The following is a 14623-nucleotide window of genomic DNA, read 5'->3' as shown; positions in this document are numbered from 1 at the left end:
CCCTTCTCCTTCTTCCCCTTCCCTTGCATAACCCACTTAATAAATATCCAACCTCATAATGCATGGCATGCCTATCCATGTCTTTGTCTCTTGCCCGCTGCCATGTGTCTCCCTGCCCCAGACCAGTTGCCTTTCAGAGACCTGTGGCATGGTCTTTTTGTGCCTATCTGTCTGGCTCTCCTTATGGCCTGCTGCAGCCACTTAGGGAACTGCCTAGGACTGGCTGCTCTTAGGACCTGTTAGCCCCAGTCTGCCACCACCCAGGGACCTGAGCATTTCTGCCATTGCAGCTACTTGAGAATCCACAACATTTTTAATTAATCTATTACAGAATGAATGACAAACTTGCCTGCAGTCATATTCGTGGTAGGTGACTACATTGGTTACTTTTTTGTGAATGTGACAAAATAACAGATAAAAAGCAGCTTATGGAAAAAGGATTTATTCTGATTCAGGGCTACTGCCATCATGATGAAAAGGTTATAGCAGTGTTCCTGACACCAGGCGTATTGGTCTAAGACACCTCACATCTTGTTGGAGCAGAAAATCTTATAAAATTTTTTACGTTTGATTTATCCTGAGACCTCCTAGTTCAAAATATGGTGCTTCCCACATTCAGCATGGTCCTTCCCTCCTCATTTACACTTCCTCTCAAAACTCCTTCAAAGACATTTCCTGAGATGCCTCCTGGTGAGTCTAAAACCCAGTAACTGACAAAGAATATTAGCCAGCCATCCCAGTAGAGTATCCAGTGTTCAAGTTCAGAGTATGGAATTTTATACTTTAACACAGAATCGGGTACAATGCAGCACAAACCAATGTATGAACATGGTGTGGGAGCCACAGATAACTGGGTGATTTAAGAACATGTGCATTTTTCTGCAGAGGACTTGAGTTCAGTTCTCTCTTCTCCCATCAAGGACTTACAACCACCTGTAACTCTGACTTCAGAGGATTTGACACTTTCTTCTGACCTCCCTGGGCACCCCTACAAATGTGTACATACTCATATACAGACACACACATTTATATAATTATAATTTATGTAAATGTTAAAAATATGAACAAGCTAAAAGAGTGTTTAAGGGAACAAACTGAGCTTTATGTCTATTTTTCTAGACATTCTGGCAATTTTCAAGGATTTCGATGATCATTTAACTTCATTGTAGGGATATAGAACAGGGAGAACTGTAAGAGAGGAAAATATGCCCGTTGGGTAAGATACGAGGACAGCTTTAACGATCATAGTTATCCTTAAATGCTCCAATGCAACAGCACAGAGTGACATCTTTAACTAAATGCAGTGCCTTCAAAATATTTGTGAACTGATTCTCTTAAAGGTTGTCAGACTAAGTCCATAGTTTCCAAAGATGTACCAGTTCACCTTTCTCAAGACTCTTGGATTTTTGTTTTTAAGACAGCAGAAAGTTTGTTATAAGACACTAAGTGAAAGAAATGAAAAGTAAACATGAAACAGGTGATATAGATCTACAGGGTGCTTACATGGCGTGTCAAGGATCCCAGTGCCCGCAGAGGGATGGGGATGAAAAGCCCTAGGTCAGGCTCAGAGGAAGGTCAAGGTTTTCTCCCTGTCCAGAAATCAAGAACGAGTACAGAGATATTAACCCCTGCTTTCTCCTCCCATATGACTAAAGCCTGACACTAGTCCCTACACAGACCCACTTTAACACTAGTTCAAGGACCTTCTCCTCACTGAAATTCCAGCTTGCTGCTGCACCTCCATCAGAGCACAGGTCCACCTGATCCCAGCAATTTTTGTAGGCTTATACGCCTTTTCTTCATTTCGTTCCAAGTCAGGCCAATCCTGACTGTAGAAGTTGTAGCAAAATATCAATGAATGGAACAAGAAAATACTGGCCTTTTTCTAGTATAATAATAAAAAAAAACAATAACATAATTTTTCATTTTATAGGATTTCATGTGGTATATCTGTGTACACACTTGTTGTTAGTGTACATGTAAGTATGGTGTTGTGTGTAAGTGTGTGCATGCTCTTGCAGAGCCAAAGGTTGGTTGACTGGCCTGGCATTTACTATGGGAAATAGGCTGGTCTTAAACACACAGATTTTCCTGCTTCTGACTCGCAATTGCAAGAATGAAAGAGCATGCCCCCACACCTGGTCTTCCAAGACTGAGTCTTTCACTAGATCTGAAGCTCACTGACTCTCTAACACTAGCTGGCCAGCAAGCTTCAGGGATTTTTCTGTTTCCTCAACCCAGGGATAATAGGCTTATGTCACCATGCCTGGCTTTTTACATGAGTTCTGAGATGCAAACCAAAGTCCTCATGCATGTACAAAGAACATTTTTACTGACTCCTAAGATGCTCAATGTATATGTATAGTACTTCTCTTTTTTTCATCCTTTTCATAAAAAAAAATCAAATGGAGCTACGTAGTGAAGAAATCATTTTTCTTTAATAGGCAAATTGAGTTTCCAAGTGATATAACTAATTTATATTCTCTAACTTAAGTATAACTTAAAGTTATACTTATGTTTATTGGGTGCATACTAGAGGTAAAGGAATCTACTGATCATAGAAGAACAAGAAAATTTTTGGAAGAAGAAATATACATTTAGTTTTCAAGTCAAAAAGTGGTAGAATATTAAAACACTGGACCCCAGTCAATGTCCCACACACTAAACACATTCCATCTAAGTTTCCTTTATTATTACCTAAGGCTTTCTCCCAGGAAATTGATGACTTTTTCATTGTGAAATTAATCTTCAAATCCATTTGCATCACTGAAGCAATATGTGATATCTCGCTCTCCTAACTAAAAAGACAGTCTACTAATTGCATAGTACCTCTGAGGTATCTTACTTCTGACATGCCTACAAATCACCTATGATGCAATAGAGAAGGTTACTAAAGTGATAATCATGAAAATATCTAGAAATTTTTACCCATTGAATTAGCAAGTAGTTTCTTAAAGACAATGACACTTTGCTTTTCAAATGATCTTCACTAGTTGATGCGGAAATCTTAAGAATAATTGGATAACTAGAGATTCCATAGTTGGTGAAAGTAAATAAACAAACCTATTCAAAATTTCTCTCAGGATAGACATTTATTTTATCAACAGTTTTCATAGGCAGTGAAGCTTTCAGTGGTTGGATCATATGACCCATTGAAAACAGTGTTAAGTAGTTAATCCCATTTTATGTTTCTGGATTTGATTCTGTTTAGTCAAATGTATAAATTTTGAATGAGATTTTTAAAATAGTTTGGTAAGTGGGAAGAAATGCCATGATGATGTTTTCACCTTTAACTTCCATGCCCTTGTAGACATAAATCCAAGTGTTAAAGCATAAAGAAGCATAATGGGTTTATTTATTGCACACTAAGAAGTGAGAACTCATTTGGAACATTTCCATTTCAAGTACTACCTATTGTTTTTCATTGTTTAATATTCGACCCTCAACATTTTCTTGCTTTATGAAATTTAAACAACCATGAGGAGAAAGTAGCCAATATTTCTACTGCTGAATTTAAATGAACTTGGATATGGTTTGTTTAAGAAGGTTTAAAGTAGGAATCTTCAGTTGCTATTTTATATAGTTAGCAGTCTCCAATGTTTCTGCTCATAAACCTTTTACATCATTGTTCGAATATTTTTTTCTGAGGAAGGGAAAATAAGTATGTATTCATTAGCTGCATTTAGCTTTGATCCGCTGCCTTTCATCACCTCTGGAAGAAACTGCATTTCACACCTAAGCTGTTTCACTGTGGGGTAGTAAGTGGTGACCATCGTGCAGGGTTTTACAGCTGTACAAAAGACATCCAGGTGCACCTGTCTTTTGAGTCAGAACCCAGTTAGCCCCTCTCACATTTACAAAATGCCTTTTGGGAGAGTCAGGTCTGGATGACTTCCAAGCTAGTTAAAAATAATTCTGGAAGAAAAGCGCAAGTGCAGTGCTGGCTCTTGGTGGAGAAACATGAGTAATGGCTAACTGCAGGAAATTCTTTCTCAGACGCTCCTCATACCCATTTCCACTTGCACGTTTCTTGCAGAAGTTATCTTGTACGTTCAGCTTTCTTCTGATAAACATATTGAAAATGCCGTCAAACAGCTTTTTATCATTTCAAAACCTGAGCTCAAATTTAATCCTGCTGCCCTGATGGAGCCCAGGAAGCTGCAAGGGCATTTTCATTATATCGAGACCTGACTGCAGAACTCTTCAGCATTCTTCACAACTCTGACAGCACCATTCATTTAGAACAACGTGATCGATCCTGAAGCCCGTGGCAATGAACTCTGGGTACTCATACAGAAGAGAATAGACTATCTCCTTGGGAAATGGTTTCTTCTTCATTCCTTGCCTAGAGATAAAGTATCTCATCATTTGGATTTTAGATCCTGAAACATCTTTCATGCACTTATTACAATGCCTGAATTAAGTCTCAGTAATCAACTACTGTTACACCGTCTCTAGCCAGTATGTTAAGGGCATTCACTAATGCGTAATGCTGGTTAAGAACTGAAAATTTTATTTTTTATAAGGTTTACAAATATCACATTGAAACAGTGGGTTGGAATTAAGCCAGCTCTGTGTGACACAGATTGGAATTTTCTCTTCTTTTCCACTTAGTTGTCTTTGATAATTTTCATTTATCTCTGTTTATTGGGAAAGAACTCAGTGTTTCTCAGAAAGAACTTTGCAAGTAGGATCGAGGACACATACACTTGATCAAAGGTTTCACAGTTTTGAGGAAGCCTAACAACCTTGAGATGTGGCCCTCCACATTGGCAGAACACTTATTACAAACAGGAAGGACACATTTCACATAGACTTAATATCTAGAAAGCTCCACAATGCAGAATAAGAAGAAGGAGGTCACACAGTAAAGAAAAAAAAATATATATATAGTGAAGCCATCTAAAAAAAGCCTTGTTCTATAGCAGTTTGAATCAAAACCACAGAGGGAATCTCATACACAATGTAAGTATGGCAGCTTCCTTCGAGCTATAGGCAGACCTTGACTTAACTCTAGTCTTTGCTAAGGTGTAAGGGAACCTACTAGACACCAAATTCTTTGCTAAATTCTAGGGATGTTTGTCTTCTATTCTTGGTATTTCACGAACTAGCCATTACAATGACCTCCGGAGAAGTTTAAGACAATGTGGGCTCCTCTTCATTATACCTGGATATGATACTAGCTTCTGTAGCAGGTGACTAATGGTCTTTGTGAAGAAACAAACTTGTTATTGGTATGTACCATGTGATTTACAGATGTATTTACTCAACAAATATTTATTAAGCACCTGTTGTATGCTTGCTTGCATTAAGGTGCCAATTTCCCCATATACTGTTTTTGTCCTTATGGAGATTATTTTCTGGCAAGAAAAGAGCATATAAACTATATAGCTATCAAAGGCCTCATTCAGTATTATTTTTTCTGGTATTTTCTTTAATGAGGCTTCTTCCTCTCAGACGATTTTAGCTTGTATCAAGTTGCCATAAACTCTGAAGCACAGTGGGTGAACAGAGATGGTTAATAGAGCTTCTGACTTGTGTTATCACTGAAGGTGATTCATCTTCCATTTACATACCAGGGAAGAACTTCAACAAACAGCAGACAGCAGACACTCATTCTCATAAATATCTCTGGTATTTTTCAATAGGCCTTGCTAATCTAGCAAATGAACAGAAACTTAGAAACTCTCATTTTGCTTATATAATGCATTCGCTCTGAACCACTATGGAATCTTTTTATTTCTCCTCTTATAAATTCATAAACTCATGCTTATTCCATGAGGCAACTCCCTTACAATGGACATTCTTACAGACACTCACATTCTGCACAGAGAACTGTATAAACATTATTCTAGCGTTGCTTTTTTCTTGAGTTTGATGCTTGTCAGCACCAGTAACTTTAGATTACAGCACCCCATTAGATAACATTACTACTCTATCAGCTTTCAACAGTTTATTTATTGGATAAGATTCAGGCATTACAATTAGCGTCAAATTGACATTTTTTATCCAAAAATTCTCTACTCATCTTTGAACAAGTTATGAATAAACCTTAAAAAGTATTAAAAACAAATTGACTCTAACTTTTAACATACATATATTAAAATGTACAGTCACCTCTTTGCAGTTTGATGAGCACACGGCGCCAAGGTTATAAGCATATAGCTTGAATTTTGCTTTTTGCTTCTCTGCTAGTATGGAATCAACATATCCTTATTTGTTTCACAACTTCTAATACTCTTTTAGAAGTACCCAAACCCAAATTTTTATAACATGAATTTTTCTGATTCTTGCAACAAGAGCTAACATGCTAAAGTACAGCCAGGTGCAGTAAAGTTGTTGATGATGCATGCCCTTGAGGGCTCTTCAACTGAAGAGACAGCAGCAGGATGATGAGATGGTGGGGCAAATGGCAGCAAGAACAAACGAAATTAATCCAAACCAGAAAGTTCCACATATGGAAGGCGTTGGTTCAGCAACCCAACAAAGTAAGCATCAGCTTCTCCACAAGAGCGTGTCATCAGTGTTTGAATTTCTTTTTTGAAAGACATCCCCACTCTGAACCCCTTCAGAGAGGCTGCTGAGACCTCAGGAATCTCAACTTTTGACCCCTGTGTGACTCCAAAACTCCCGAGCCTCATAATGAATAAATGAATAAAGCAATTAAAGGTTTACTGATGAATGGATTAATGGTACCACAGAAAATGTCTGCAATGGGAATGGGAAAGGAGCAGATAGTAAAATCCTCTTTTTCAAATCCCATTTAAACCATAGTTTAAGCGACCAAAAGTGGGTGGAGGGTTGAAGGCTATCAAACGTATTAAACAAAACAACTCCTTTCATCAAGCTCTTCATTGTAAGAGTCACCTGGTGGCCATCCAGAGCCTGAGTCACCCAGTGTCACATGCCTTCCATGGCATTTACAGAACTTCAGATATAATATGTCCTCAATACTTCTAACATGCTAATAAATTGCACAGAATAGATGACATCACAACAGGGTTCCCACTTTGCTCCTTATTTCAGAGACATCATTCTCTTGAACCTTTAACAAGCAGAATTTAACCAAGCTGGGTGATGTCTTGTGAGCTGGCTTGCTTTGTATCCCTACCTAACTTCTCGACTGAAGCTTTCATGCCAGGGGTTTAACTTACAGCAGCAGATGTTAATAAGATACCGGGCTGAAATGTCCTGACATTACTCTTCTCTAGGAAAAATGTGTAATTACAGAAAAATTATCCCCCAATTATTCAAATTTAAATATTTCCATTCATGGAGGTTATATCTTTTTCACACTTTGTTTTCACATTTAAAAATGTAGCTTAGGTATCTGCTAGTTACTTTGAAATTAAAGTATTAAAGTTTCAATGGCTAACCTAGCCTTTATAACTGTTTGGAAGCAAACTTATTCTAAATGAAATGTCTTTACGAAGGGCAATAAATTTTTACCAGAAAGCTTGGTCAATGCTGTTTTGTGGATTCAACAGAGATCAGAACTAAACTAGCAGAGTCTCAGAGTTTGCTTCTCTGTAGCTGTGATAAAACTCTGACTTAATGAGGAAGGGAACGGCTTATTTTATCAAAAAACTCTCAGATCATAGTCCATTGCTGAGGGAACTCAGGGCAGGACCTCAAGACAGAAAGTTGGAGACAGGAACTGAAGCACAGGCCATAGGTTGCTTGTTCTCATGACTAGCTCTCATGGCTTGCTCTCCCGGCAAGCTCAACTGTTTTCTTATATCACCCAGGATTACCTGCCTGGAGTAGCGTTACCCACAGTGGATGGGGCCCTTTCATAGCAATCATGCCGTCCAGTCTGATGGAGGGAATTCCTCAGTTCATTTTCTCTCTTCCTAGGGGCCTGCAGACCGAGTCAAATTGACAAAAACTAACCAACATACACGGTTACCACATGTGAGGGATTCTCATGCAAGTACCTTAAATTACCTGAACTAAAGTCAGTGTAGAGACTGTTTAATAAGACTTTGGTTAGTGGTGTGTGTGTGTGTGTGTGTGTGTGTGTGTGTGGGTGTGTTGAAAAGTATTTTACAAATAAATGCCGAGAGGTTACTTTATCAATAATAGGCAACGGTTTTTACCCAAACACATAACTTTACATGTAAATTTTAAACTACGTTTGGTCTATTAATGAGACGTGTTAATAATTTAGCCAAATCTGAATATAGTAAAGGTTGTGTTCTTTTTGTGAGGAGTCTAAAAGAAATACACGGTTATTATAATCCATAGATACATTTAAGTGTTGCTGATTTTTCATTATACCTTCATATCTTACACAATAATCGTTTTACTATAAAAGGATTAGAAATATAAACATAATTTATAATATCTAACAATAGGCATTTAGCTTTAATCATAAAAATTATGAACAATTTAGTGAGTCATTAGAGAATATGACGGGAGAGATTTGAAAGAGTACTGTGGATTGGCATCTGTCTTTTAGAGCCCTGTCTGTTACCATTTCTATTGACTAAATTAAATTTAGTCAAGGTTAACCAACTCTATCCTATTGTCATGGATGGGTCCCTTGGCTACATAATTTCTGCTTTAATCCTCCTGGAAATTGCAAGAAGCAAAATGAAACCTTTTACATACAGCCAGAGGGAAGAGAGGGGGTGCCATCATTCAGCCCTCGCTGTAATATATTATGGGGAATTGGTCTCTTTTTAGTGCCATCGCCTCCTGGGTAACCCTTTACGTACTCGAGAGCCCAGCAGCTTCCTTGATGCCTCTCCAACATCGGGGCCATGACAATTTTTATGATTATGATATGAGCTAAATTTCACTATCAAATATCGATGGAAATGAGGATCCTGTAAACTCTAGAACTGTAGAGTGTGTGTTCATTGCACTGCCTCCCAAATACGTGTAAACCCTGGTAATAAGTGATTGAGCAGATAAACACTCCAAGGGGAACAACTGGTTTCTACACATCACTGAGATATCATAACTAAGTTGGAAACTTTGTGAACATTCTATTTAATTTTAATGTTAGGATGACACAGAAAGTAGCCACAACATTCCCAGAGATCTAATTTAGGTTAAAATCTATATGTGGAGTATGGTTAAATATGGAAGAATTGCAAATAAACCATTTTCTAGTAGAGACAAGAGAGACTAACCAAAAATCTCTTCCATTCATAGTGGGATTGGACTTTCATCCATTCAAAACATCATTTCACTTCTTAGCCCTGTAAGAAAATACCAGTTTCTGCCACGTGATCCAATCAAACACCATCTGACAGCTAAGTTGGATGGTGGGGTGAGCACCCAATCAAACCTTCTGACAGCTAAGGTGGATGATGGGGTGAGTACACACAGTTCAGGTCATGCCCGTGTTCGCATCTGTAACAAGACACCTTCTAGTTTTATGATACTGGCCAAGCTTCAACTCTGGGAATCTCACGTTTTACTTTTCAGGATTGCTGCTGAATCCAGTATGAGATTGGATATAAAAGTGATCTGCCAAATAGAAACCCCTTTGAAATAGTTATTATTTCTATGTAGATATTGAGAGTACATAAAAGTGCCATCTATTTTTAGAATTTCAATAAATCTAGAAAGTTTCAGTCTCCCACCTAATTGTACAGCCATGTTTCAGGTGTGTGCACAGTGGCTTCCTGCTAGAGCTGTATTCTCCATAATTAGCCTCCTCGGCTCCTCACTTGTGTGTTCTTGTCTTTTGGTCTCACCATATGCCACACCTTCCACCCCACGCTCACTAATGTTCATGTGAAGCATCTCTTCCTATCTCTGTCCCTCATTCAGGATGCAGTACTCCTGATGCTTTTGTGATGCCCTTCCTTCTCTAGACTCCAGGTTTACAGATCTCTTGTCCAACCCTACCATTGTGCAAAATCTTAATGAATTCTTGGTAATATCACTCATTTGGCATCTACTACAATCATCCCCTTTGCCATAATTGTATTTTCAAATGATATGTGTATCTTACCTCCACTATTAGACAGCAAGTTTCTTCAGTTTTGAGATTAGGCATCAGATTTTTTAGTTCAACATTTATAGGGAAATGCCCACTAAGCCATGATCTGTCTGTTTGCATGGTGTCTGATGTAAATCAAAGTGTGTTGATTGGTATAATAATAAAGATAAATAAATAAATATAAAGATAAGTAATAAGTAATAAAGATAAATATGACAAGGAAGTGATTTTAAAAATAGTGCATTCTAAAATTATCCTCTAGCTGGAATTTGCTTGGCATGTCATTACACTATGTAGTGTATAACAGAAAGTCCATGAGAAAGATTAGTTTTTACTTATGTATATGTCTCCATGGTTATTCACATGTATATGCTGGTGCCTCTAGGGGTCAGAAGAGGGCACTGTATCCTTTGGAGGGGAAGATAGAGGCTATTGTCAGCTGTTTAGCTTGGGTGCTGCAGACTGAACTCTGGTTCTTTACAAAAACATCAAATGATCTTAACTGCTAGGAAATATGGTCCCACTCCCAGAGACCATTTATCTTTTATTTTATACATTTTTAATTTTTTGACTGTTGATGCTTGTTTTTCAGTGCTGTATATATCAGGCTATCTGGCCCATGTGCTCCCAGCGATTCTCCTGTCTCTGTAAGCGTTGGGATCACAGATGTTCATTACCTTGCCTAGCTTCTACATTTGTTCTGGAAATTCAAACACACTTCCGATACTTGTTTGGCAAGAGCTTAACTCACGCTTTCCTATTCAGACTCACATTTCTCTCCAGTGTTGTCCCTCTTCTCAAGCTCAGCCACACGGCATCCACTTTTTAAAAGTTAAGTTGCAACCACACAGTTAATTTGAATGTTTTCCCTGTTTTTAATTATCTATAAGCAAACCAAACTTGCCCTCAGGAACTCTTCATCTGCATGCATTTTCTCTATTGTGTGGTGTCTATTGTTGGTATAGCGAAGACAAGCATGAGAAACTTTAGATGATCCAATTACTTTCATACCTATCCTATAAAAAGGCCATAGTGTTCTTTCATGAGGGTAAGTTTTCCAGAGGACAAACTTATTAGTCACAACATGGTATTGTGCATTTATAAGGCACTATTCTTAGTCTTTCTGGGGTCTCCAGCAAGTTCAAAAACACTTAGACAGTCACCAAAGATTTCCTCTGTTCCCAATGATTACGGCTTTGTATTGATGACAATAATCAACGTTTGGAGCAATGCTAGAGCAAAGAGCAAACACTTGGTCCTTCTTAGCTTTTCCTTTAGGCATCCTTTGCCTCAGGCCTGTCAGGGAAACTAAAACCAACCAAAAAGATGAATGTCTGCAGGTCACTCCCTGCAGCACAAGGCCTTCATTCCTGTAGGTTTTAGGAGTGATAATTCAGATGAAGTCTTGAATCTGGGAGCAAAGACTCTTGCCCATCTCTTGGGGGTCTGCAATTGCTTCTTGCCTATTTTTATGCCTTAATAGATTTATCATGGAACTCTTCAAGATTTAGCTCTAGAAAACTAGATATGACCATGGAAAATGTGACACTGGCTTACGGACTAGATGACTCAGCTGGGATGGACAGCTTTTTTATGGGTCCTCTCAGCATAAGCCTTAAATTCTCCATCAGAGATTAATTACAGTGTCCAAAGAACCACTCCATTGGCTAGGGATACCAGCTGCAGACTTTTAGCCAAGTAGGCTGGCTGAGTTACAGTGTTCTTCCATATGCCTATTCTTTTGTAAAAAGAAGCTTCAATTTGTGACAGACTCTAGAAGAGATGAGAACTAGGAACAGGATTCCCAACTTGTGTTTCAAAAACACACACCTTGCCCTTTGCCAATATGCAGCATCTGAGGGGTTCCTTTGGCACATAGTAACTTTCCAGTTGGTGGTAATTAAAAGAAGGGGAGACAAGAGACACTAGTGTTTCTTCTGCATTTAATACAATGTACTGGCTTTTGCCTTTTGTCAAATGGATGAGAACTACTTGAAGCCTTAGTCTTAAGGAAACAAAGTTACTAATCTTTAATATTTAAAAAGCAAAACAAAACAGAATGACTTTTAAGTGTAAAGAGGATTTATGTAATTGGGGATGTAAAAATTAAAAAGGTACATTATTTATTACCTGATCATTTTTGCTGTTGTTCGATACAGAGTCTTCCAATTAGCCCCAGTCATCGTGAAACTATGTAGGTCAGGCTGACCTCAAGCTCACAGAGATCTGCCTACCTCTTCCTCCCAAGCGCTGCGATTAAATGTGTGTGCCACCACGCCCAGCATAGTTTGTGCAAAATTTGTATGTGTCATTTTTTATGTAATAAATATATTTTTTTCATCAAAGTTTTAGGATAGACATTTTGCCTCACACTTTGCAGATAGAGAATACCGATACAGAACACGTTAGATGGATATAGCTAATGAGCAAAGGAGCAGAGTAAAGTCCTAGTGTAAAGCCTTAGAGACTGTAACTCCAACTCTAGCTCCAGGGATAAAACACACGGTTCAGTCTGCCACAGGTGCCGGTACTCACATACACATGCCTATACTTAGGCACATAAACACGTACATACATATAGATAATTTAAAATGAAAGTAACCTTTTGACAATCTACCTAATGTAATAGATAAAGAAAAATGCACCTAATATAATAGACAACAACATTTATTCACAGGATATTGGAAGTTTAAGTCTCAGGATATGCTCCATTATAAAGGAAGAAACTTTAAAAAGCGTTTCTCTGGGTCTTTGAGCCTACAGGGGGACTCTCGGCTAGTTGAAAGGACAGTGGCTATAAGATGAAGACATATTAGTCTAGTATTCCATAACACAGACTTTAATCTTTGCTATATTCCATATCTTGTGGAATCCATGTGTATATTAAAACTATCAGACTTGTACGTATAATTTGAGTACAAACACAATATCCACTGCACTCTTTAAAATACTGGTAGCAAAATAATTTTTAAAATATGTAATCTCAATGCTGAGGTGGTCCTCAGCTAAGTAAGCAATTGTTCCCACATTTAACTACAGTGCATTGAAATTGGATATACTAGAAGAACAGGCAGAGTGCCGAGAGATTGTGATGGAAGACAAATGAAAAGTTAGAAATAATCCAAAGGGGCAGAAAGTCTTAATTACGGTTTATCCAGAATGTGATGCATGTGAGACAGGCACCGAAATTGCATTGCGGCACAGCCTTTGGTGGCTTTGGAATACTTTTATATCTGCGGGATAGTGAAAATGCTAGCTATTAAATTCAAACAACCTGATTTTATTTAAGAAATATGAGAAAAGAGAACATTTCTGAAAATATTAAATAATGGTTATATAAAGGTTAGAATCATGATGTTTTATGTGTTTTATTTCTCTGAACTTTCTGCTGTGGTATACTTTTATAGTTAGAAGAAAGTTCAATACATTTTATTTAGGCATCGAAGAAATAGTATTAACCAAACCTTAACAATAACAAAGAAAATCAATGTGAAATTTCTCCAAAGTGATGTGATGGAATTCCTAGCGGGACTAAGACTTATTTGCCGAGAACCCCCTGAGCTTCTAATGCCTCATTTCAATTTACTCTAGATTATTTTTTTTTTTCTCCAGACTCTCGTATCACAGCAGATGTGGCATCTCTCCTAGACTGATTCCTGTCCCATCATTTAGAGGCTTCTCATCCCTGAGACAATGCTCTCTCATGACTCCTAAATGCAGTAGCCTCAGGGGATGAACAGATTACTTTAGAGGTTTTGTCTTCCAGGAGAGAAGTGTGGTTCCTTCTGGAATCCAGAAAGCAAACTGTTCCTACCTCGAAGTGTGAAAGTTCTGCTAGCTTTGCCTTGCTATGTAAATACTTCAACTGTGAAGAAGGAAAACATGCAGTGACTCCTTGAGATCAAGATCTATAATTAGAAAAACTCCAATGAAGCAACAGGAAAAATGTCACTGAAACAAAATGCAGAATTAAGCCTGAGATGACCAAGCTGGTAAAAATTCTAGAGTAGAGGAAGTGGCGGGGGGATCCCAAGGCCCCGCCACTAGAAGAGATGCTTTCTGGGCAACTGGTGGTTACTGGGGCCAGGAGTGGGGTGGAGAATGACTGTTCTTTGGGAATCTGGAAACAGGGAGGTTGCTGATAACATAGCAGGTGATTAAACACCTATGTGTATTCGTGCAGAGCTGATTGGAGTCAGGAGTTATTTAAAAAGTAGTTTTAACGAGAGACCTGAGTTCAGAATGAAGACGGGCTGTAGGGTTCCTGGGGCATTGGAGATAGGTAGTGGTGAATGAATACGACCCAAATTCAGTGAAAATTTCAGAGAAAGAGTGAACATTTCAAGGAAATTAAAATATTATTAAAAAGTGAGACCTGAGATGAAATGTATAAATGCTTGATTACAGTTACCAAGTGTGAGCTTGAAACACTGGTGAAAGGTGGTACCATCCTACTTAGGCAGTCCTGAAGGCTTGGCGAAGAACTCTATACTCTGTTATGGTCACTCTGCTTCTTATCTAAATACAATGTTTTGATGAACAGCTATTATTACTCATGCCTCCTGAGCTACTCTACTGAGAACAGGTAGAACAGAGTGAATTATTTGTTACCATTCGGAAAGTCAAGATTTTTACCAAACAGTTAATCTAGGAGAAGAACCAACC

This window comes from Microtus ochrogaster, linkage group LG3 (genome assembly GCF_000317375.1).
Source record: "Microtus ochrogaster isolate Prairie Vole_2 linkage group LG3, MicOch1.0, whole genome shotgun sequence".
Classification (NCBI taxonomy): Eukaryota; Metazoa; Chordata; class Mammalia; order Rodentia; family Cricetidae; genus Microtus; species Microtus ochrogaster.
Note: the sequence above shows the minus strand (reverse complement) of the source record.